Genomic DNA, 7,145 nt, shown 5'->3' on the forward strand with positions numbered 1-7,145 from the left:
CCATGTTCCACCCCAGGACTGTCTGCATCTCACTGCTGGGAGAGCAGCTCTGTATTTACATCTGTAAAGTGCTCTGGGATCTTGTGAAATGAAGGATGAAAGGCAGCAGAGGAATGCTAGTTACTAGCAGTTTCAAAAACTCTTTGTGTTTTCCTTTTAGCTTAATATCCACAGTGAGCTGAAAAGCTCTTTATTTGCAAACGTGAGTTTTAAACAAACTTATCAAGTATATAAATAGAATAATTTTAAGATAAAGCCTAGCACAGGGAGCTAACCTGCTGAGCCTGGAGGAAGGGCGCGAACTGTATGACTATGGCCTGTGGTGGGGCCAGTCTTGTTGGATTATGAGCATCCAGAATGAATTCAAGGGTTTGGGATGGTTGTGTTTAAGCAAGATACTGGAGAGAAGGGAATAGTCCTCTGGGATTCCCCACAAACTCCCCTACTATTCTGTGCAAAAATAGGTTAAAAGCATCATTTGATATGGCTGTAGCTCCACTGTAGACAATATGTAAGAGAAGAAAACACAGTGGGTATGCTTATTTCCTGTTGCCGGTACCAAAATATGGAGTCTCTCCCACATCTGCTGCTGTACATGCAACGCTGGTTTTAGTTCCAGTTGTTAGAGGACTTAGAGTTTAGCATAGAAGAGCTTTTCCATTTCTTGGTAAGTATTACAGTTCTTTATTTTTATTTGTGTGTTGTGGTCTAACCCCAGCCAGCAACTAAGCACCATCCAGGTACTTGCTCACTCCCCCCCAGTGGGATGGGGGAGAGAATCGGCAGGGTAAAAATGAGGAAACTTGTGAGTTGAGATTAAGACAGTCTAGTAGGTGAAGCAAAAGCTGTGTGCACACAAGCAAAGCAAAACAAGGAATTCATTCCCTCCTTCCCACCAGCAGGCAGGTGCTCAGCCATCCCCAGGACAGCAGGGCTCCATCACATGTAAAGTGACTTGGGCAGACAAACGCCATCACTCCAAACGTCTCCCCTTCCTTCTTTTTCCTCCAACTTTTATTGCTGAGGTCAGTTGTCCTGGCTGTGCCCCCTCCCAGCTCCTTGTGCCCCCCCCAGCCTCCTCGCTGGTTGGGGTGGGGTGGGGTGAGGAGCAGCAAGGGCCTTGGCTCTGTGTCAGCCCTGCTCAGCAGCAGCGAAACCATCCCTGGGTTCTCAACACTGTTTCCAGGACAAATCCAAAACACAGCCCCATACTGGCTACTGTGAAGAAAATTAACTCTATCCCAGCCAAAACCAGCACAGTGAGTCTGGTATGGGTGCTTTTCTGGGATGGTATAATCAGTGTGCAAGACTCAGATCTTTCCCCGCCGCCTCAAAGTGACTGTAGCTTGTCAAAGATGAACACTCTAAGGGACCACTTTGAGCCACGCATTTTAGATATGTTTGTTATTTCTTTCCTAATAGATGGCAGGAGAGGGAATGCCATGTAATTCTTTCCTTTTTGGAGCTCATGGTCAGGATCAGCTGTGAAAGGAACTCATCAAACAGAACCACAAAAACTCTGCAAGATCTTTGGTAAATCTGAACCCTACGCTGCACTCCAAGACTTGTTCCTAAAAACATTACTGTTTTTTTGACTACTGAATCCTTGCCAGTGTTGCCTGTTCTAGTTCATGTTTCTTAACCAAAAGGTAATTTGAGGTCTGGATCAAGAGCTGCTAAACTAAACAATCCTGGTAGCGACTGAGGTGCCTGCTAGCACCATTGAGCTGGCATTTTGGCTAAACTGATCTGAATGCTTATGATCCTCTAGGACATCCAGACTGCTCATTAGCTCTAGAAGGTTCTGTTTAGATCAGTTTCTCCTCCATTTCTTTGATTAGAAGTTGTGCAGTCTTGCTGTGTTTTGGTTGCTCATTCTTAGATTTCTCGAGGGCCTCATTCATGCCAATCAGACTCCATCCTCCTTGGACCACAAAATTGCTTTCATTAAGCTGTATATGGCCCCCGTTCAGATGTGTAGGAACCAGTTCTTTTATACTACTTGTCTGTGAAAACTGATATTTTAGTACCTACAGCTTCAGTCTGACAATTGAGAGTAATCCATGCCCTCATGGTGAATTCATTCCCAAAACAGCATTCCATAAGGACAAGCTGAAACTTAGACCCCACACAGTGTTTTGGCGTCATTTTTTTCCTTTTAGCTAAAGCAAGCAGTCCACTGTCTAGTTATTTTCCTTAAACTTCACATTAGCTAGAGCTGAGTTGAATTCTGTACCCTCTATAAGAATACTGCTTTATTACCTGGAAAGATCAAGGTCTTTCAGAAGCTCTTCTAGACACTGTCAAGTTACTCAAAGATTACCTACGTTGGTGACCACCTGCAGTAATGTGTATGTGATTTCTGCAGAATATGGATCATACTGTCTAGGGGGACATTAGAAACAGGGTATCTAGAAATAATTGTTGGAAGAAAGCAAAGTTTCTTACTGTGCAGGAATTGGAAATAACCAAAATAACTCCCCCCAAAAATAAGGCATCTGAGATGTTTTCATTGCCTGTATGTATTCCCTAGCTCCCCATCCTTTCTTATTACTGCAGAACATATAAAGTACCCATTTTTATATTGTAGCATAGAAAAGATTTCTGTCTCATTAACAATATCCCTTCTGGTGATTGACCTCTTGGGTGTCACTGCATGCTGAGCCAATGGCTCTAGAGAATCAAGTGAATACTCCAGAATCTCTTTCCTAAATGGTAACTGCCAATTCTAAGCTTAGTACCATGGAACTTTTGCCTAGGTGCATTAATTTGTATTCATCTGTTTTGAAGCTTGTTTGCCCCTCTGTTATCCACTTACTTGGTTTTCTCTGATTGTTCTGGAATTCCAGAACCATGCAGAGTGTCTTCTGCCTTAAAAAGGGAAAGAATCTGAGAGTTGGGGTCCTTCTGTGCATTTAAACCCTTGGGCTGAGGTATTGAGAAAGGATGGAGAGGATGCTTGAGTGACCTGTAACGTGCATGGCTCAGTGTTCCCACTTAGCCTCAAGAGTGATTTTTTGCACAGGGATTGTACATGCACTGAAAGCAGAATGCAGCTTGTGCAGGAGGGTAAGCAAGCATGCTTTTATTTTCTGACACTGATTTTTTTTTTTTTTCCATACCTTGAGATTTAGACATGGAGTTGATGTTCTCTGTATGATGTAATTTCAATTTAAGAGTGAGATAATAATTGAGTTCCATCGAGTATTGCTCAGTGCATCAAACCCTGTCTCATTCCCAGGTGATTCCCAACAAAGGTTATTGTAGAGTATTATACCTATGGAAAAATTTCAAATGTTGGGCTAATTGGGAAGTCTCACTGGGAAGCTTTTTTGTCTTTATCTTGCATCTTAAGAAACAAGAAGGGTGAGAGGTGTGAGACTGTCAGCTGATCTCCTTGGCAAATGTACCCTATTGCAGCTTTCTTGGAAAAAAGGTAAAGGATCAACTCCCCAGCTGATAGTTGAGTGATGCTCAAGAACTGCATTGCTTGTGGTGCAGCCATGAATGTTATTCTCTAACTTGCGTTGGAGTTAGTATGCTGGCCGCTCGCAGCAAATGAAGGCCTGCTGCAGCCTTACAGAAGGTGGTGGGGGAGCGAGGGACACTTGGCGTTCTGCAGAAACGGGGCTCGTGGGAGCTGAAGAAAGGTGAGATGGCATAAACAGAGGGGTCTGGCATGAGGGAGGGAAGTTGCAGAGCTTGAGTGTGACAGAACACAAGATGTGTTTTCTCATGTACATCTTTCTTGTTTCTTTTTTAAATGAACCAAGGTTTCAGTTAATGAGCGTAGAAGGGAAGAGGAAGGGATGATATGTCATCTTTCCTTTTTAAACGTAGTTGGGGAACTCTGGCAAGGGAAGCCTTTTATTTGGAGAGAAATCCAAATCACTTTATACCTCAGGGTTGGGGTTTTTTTGTTTTGTTTCTCCAGAGATTTGATTTGTGCTTACAGCCCTACTAAGTGGGCAATTTGGTCTCTGTCCAGTTCTCAGTTGAGTTGTAAATCTCGTTTGCTGTCTGGCAAAGCATAGTATGACTGGGCAGTTTCGGGGTGACATCCAGGTTTAGAACAGTGGAAGAGCAAAGAGGTTTGCTGGTCTGGGATGAAAACAGAGCTGTCGTGAACACAGATGAGAGAGAGGTATGGGTTTAGGCTGAAACGTATTCGTAGAGGCCTAGGCACTGCTGGAATAACAATATCTGAGTGCATGTTTATCTGGTAATTTAATTATGTTGTTATAATGAAGGTATAGAAATGTTAAGCATCACAGTTTTTTAACAAATTCTTTTAAAGTTGAAGTTTCAAAATCAGTATTGAGAAAAGCTCTCTAAAGTATTTTGATGTATCGGTTCCAAGTGCTTGACAATATTTGACAATTATTGCCCTTGTTGTATCATGTGTTTCAAAAATGTTATGTATAATTCCCTTTCACTGATAGGTTTGTTGCAGTAAACCCATACCCGATTGATAGATACAGAATTTGAAGAATGAATTTAATGAGTTGTCCGCTGTCATGCATGTGGTGTTGCAGAGTGTGGAGCTGAATCTTCAGACCGGAGCTGCTGCTTGTCCCGTTTCACTCATATACCATGTGAAGGCCACTTCTGAGTCTGCTGAGACTTGAGGGTGGATAGTCCAGGCTCCTCAGAACATTTCCTTTTTTTCTTGGATGAAAATAAGAGAAAGCCTGAGAGAACTTCATCTTGCACTGAGGCAGCGCGGACAGAATTTGTCTGTTTGTTCCTTGGTCTTTTTGATTTTGTCTGTCTTCCAAAGGCAGATGAGAAGATGGATTGTCTGTTGTGTGCCGTGCACCCTAACAAAGGAGGCTTGTCTAGCAAATATTATTTGTCTCCCACTACTAAAAGGGGCACAAGTGAGCTCCTGGTAACTTTGTCCAGAATTATTTGCTTAGAATACTGACATTAACATGATCTATGAAAGAGCAACAAAGACCGCCTTCAGTTTATATGTAAAGTTTGCTAATTTGCAACATTAGTTTTGCTGGTTAAGTGTTTTTCCCCCCCTTAATTAGAAATTTTAATTAGAGCATGCTGTGTATTAAGATGTTAAAGCTTTGACTGGCAGTTCGGAATTGCAGAAGGATCAGCTGTCTCTGTAGGGCTGTAGCACAACAGGGATTAGCTCGCAACCCTTCTGCCTGCAGGTAGATTTTGCTTCCTGAGTTGGATCATCAGAAAATGTTCTTCAAGGTGTAGCATTCATCTGCCTGATCAGACCCCGTCTGTTCCAAGGGAGCTGAGCTTAGAGGAGATCTACAGGTTCACTGATCATACACAGGGTGAAAAGACAAAGTCTCAAAAGTGAATGACAAATGGGTGAATTGTTGGACTATTTCACCATGGCGCTGGATCAGCCTTGCCCCTTTGGCTGCTTACTTGGGTTGTGATGCTGCCAAGCAGGGAGGATTCCCTGTGCCTATCTTTGGAGCGATCGGTTACTGTGTTGGCACTTCCTGCAGCTCCTGTTTTCAGTCCTGCCTGGCAATGTAGGAGAGAGCTGCCCGAAGAGGTTTTCACCATGTTTGATCTGCTGATGCCAGCTGTCTGTAACACACCATGCGTAGCACGGTGCTGGGTGTGAGGGAGCCTCGAAGGCTGATGTGTTTTGAGTTGCTCAAGCTCCCTCACCTCATTTTTCTTCTCTTCTGCTTTAAAGCAGATTTGAGGGAAGATAGGGATAGATTCTAAAACATCAGATGTTTCCAGCTTCACACTTTCAGAAAGTACAAAAACTTCTGCCATGGATAATTATGGAATAACCTACTTGTACAGGCACTGTTTCCCCAGACTCCTCATACTTGGTGGATATCTTGTGTCCTTTGAGCCTGAAGATTAGTATTTCTGTTCTGTCTAGTGTAAGTGTGGGTTTTTCTGTTATACAGATAAATACCCAATCATCTAAAAAATTGCTGAAACGCGTTTTCCAAGATATCTTGTGGCACTCTAATCCACAAGCTAATTATGAAACGGCAATTTTAATTTGCTATTTTCAGTTGGTTTCATGTTCTGCTGGAACAGAAGTCCTGATTTCCCTTCCTTCTTGCTGTTAGTGTGTTTACCTTTATCAGATGTCATCTGTCTTCGGAAGCGCAAACCTTTGCAACCTCTGCTGGAATAGAAAATTATCCATGCTTCTAGTGGTTTTATTAAATCAATATGCTCTTCAACATGAAGATTGATCGGTAGCATTTTAATAATTTCAGTTGTATCTGTCCCTTTTCTTAAGCATCCATCCCCCAGAGTCCTGCTGTGCAGGGTCCGTGTTTTATTGAGCTGTTCACAGTGACGCCCAAATCTTTTATCTTGGATGCTTCTGTTAATGTACCAGTGCAGTTCAATTTATACGTTCTTTGTGGTTACCTTTCACTTGTCAATACTCAATTTCAGCCCAGTTTTGGTGGTGCTTAAGTTCTTCCTCCTCTTCCTGCCAGCTAAATTAACTTCGGGCTATTTGCAAGTCTTGCATAGTTATAGTTTTTCCCTTTCTGGAAGGTCGTTGAAGTTAAGCTACACAGGGGTTAGCGTGGTGTTTTTTAGCACTCTCTTAATCTTCCATTTGGTTAAAGCCAGGCTTTTATTTTACTTCTGTCCTTTTCTTTCTTTGCAGATGGTCTTTGGTAAGCCAACGGTTTATGAATGTGTGGATAATTCCAGTAGGCTGGCGATGCCCTATTTTCCTTTGCTTTTTTGGTGCTTAATGAATTGCATTGATCAGGTTGACTGGCCAGCCTGGTTTTGACTGTTACCTCATGGTTTTACCTGGCATTGAAGTAAGCTCACACTGGTCTCTAATTCCCAGGAGAAATTTTAACTTTTGGCTTAAAGAAAGTGATGACATGGGTAATAGACCGCAGTTAAGACATGTATTTCTGTTAGTGTGTGAATCATTTAATAAGACTTTCAGTAACACAGTGAGGCATTTTAACAGTTGTGTTCTGCTGATTGTCCACTTAGTGAACTCAGGTGTCTTTATGTCAATCAATAGCAGTGAGTCAGGGGACCCTGGCTACTTTAAAAAAAAAAAAGCTGAAGAAGAGAAAGAGTCTTAATGTAGTTCAGAATCACGTTCCTGGTTTGTTTGGGGGGGGGGGGGGGGGTAGTGTAGTGGAGAGATGATA

Source organism: Egretta garzetta, unplaced genomic scaffold (genome assembly GCF_000687185.1).
Source record: "Egretta garzetta isolate BGI_Z169 unplaced genomic scaffold, ASM68718v1 scaffold215, whole genome shotgun sequence".
In the NCBI taxonomy this organism is placed as follows: domain Eukaryota; kingdom Metazoa; phylum Chordata; class Aves; order Pelecaniformes; family Ardeidae; genus Egretta; species Egretta garzetta.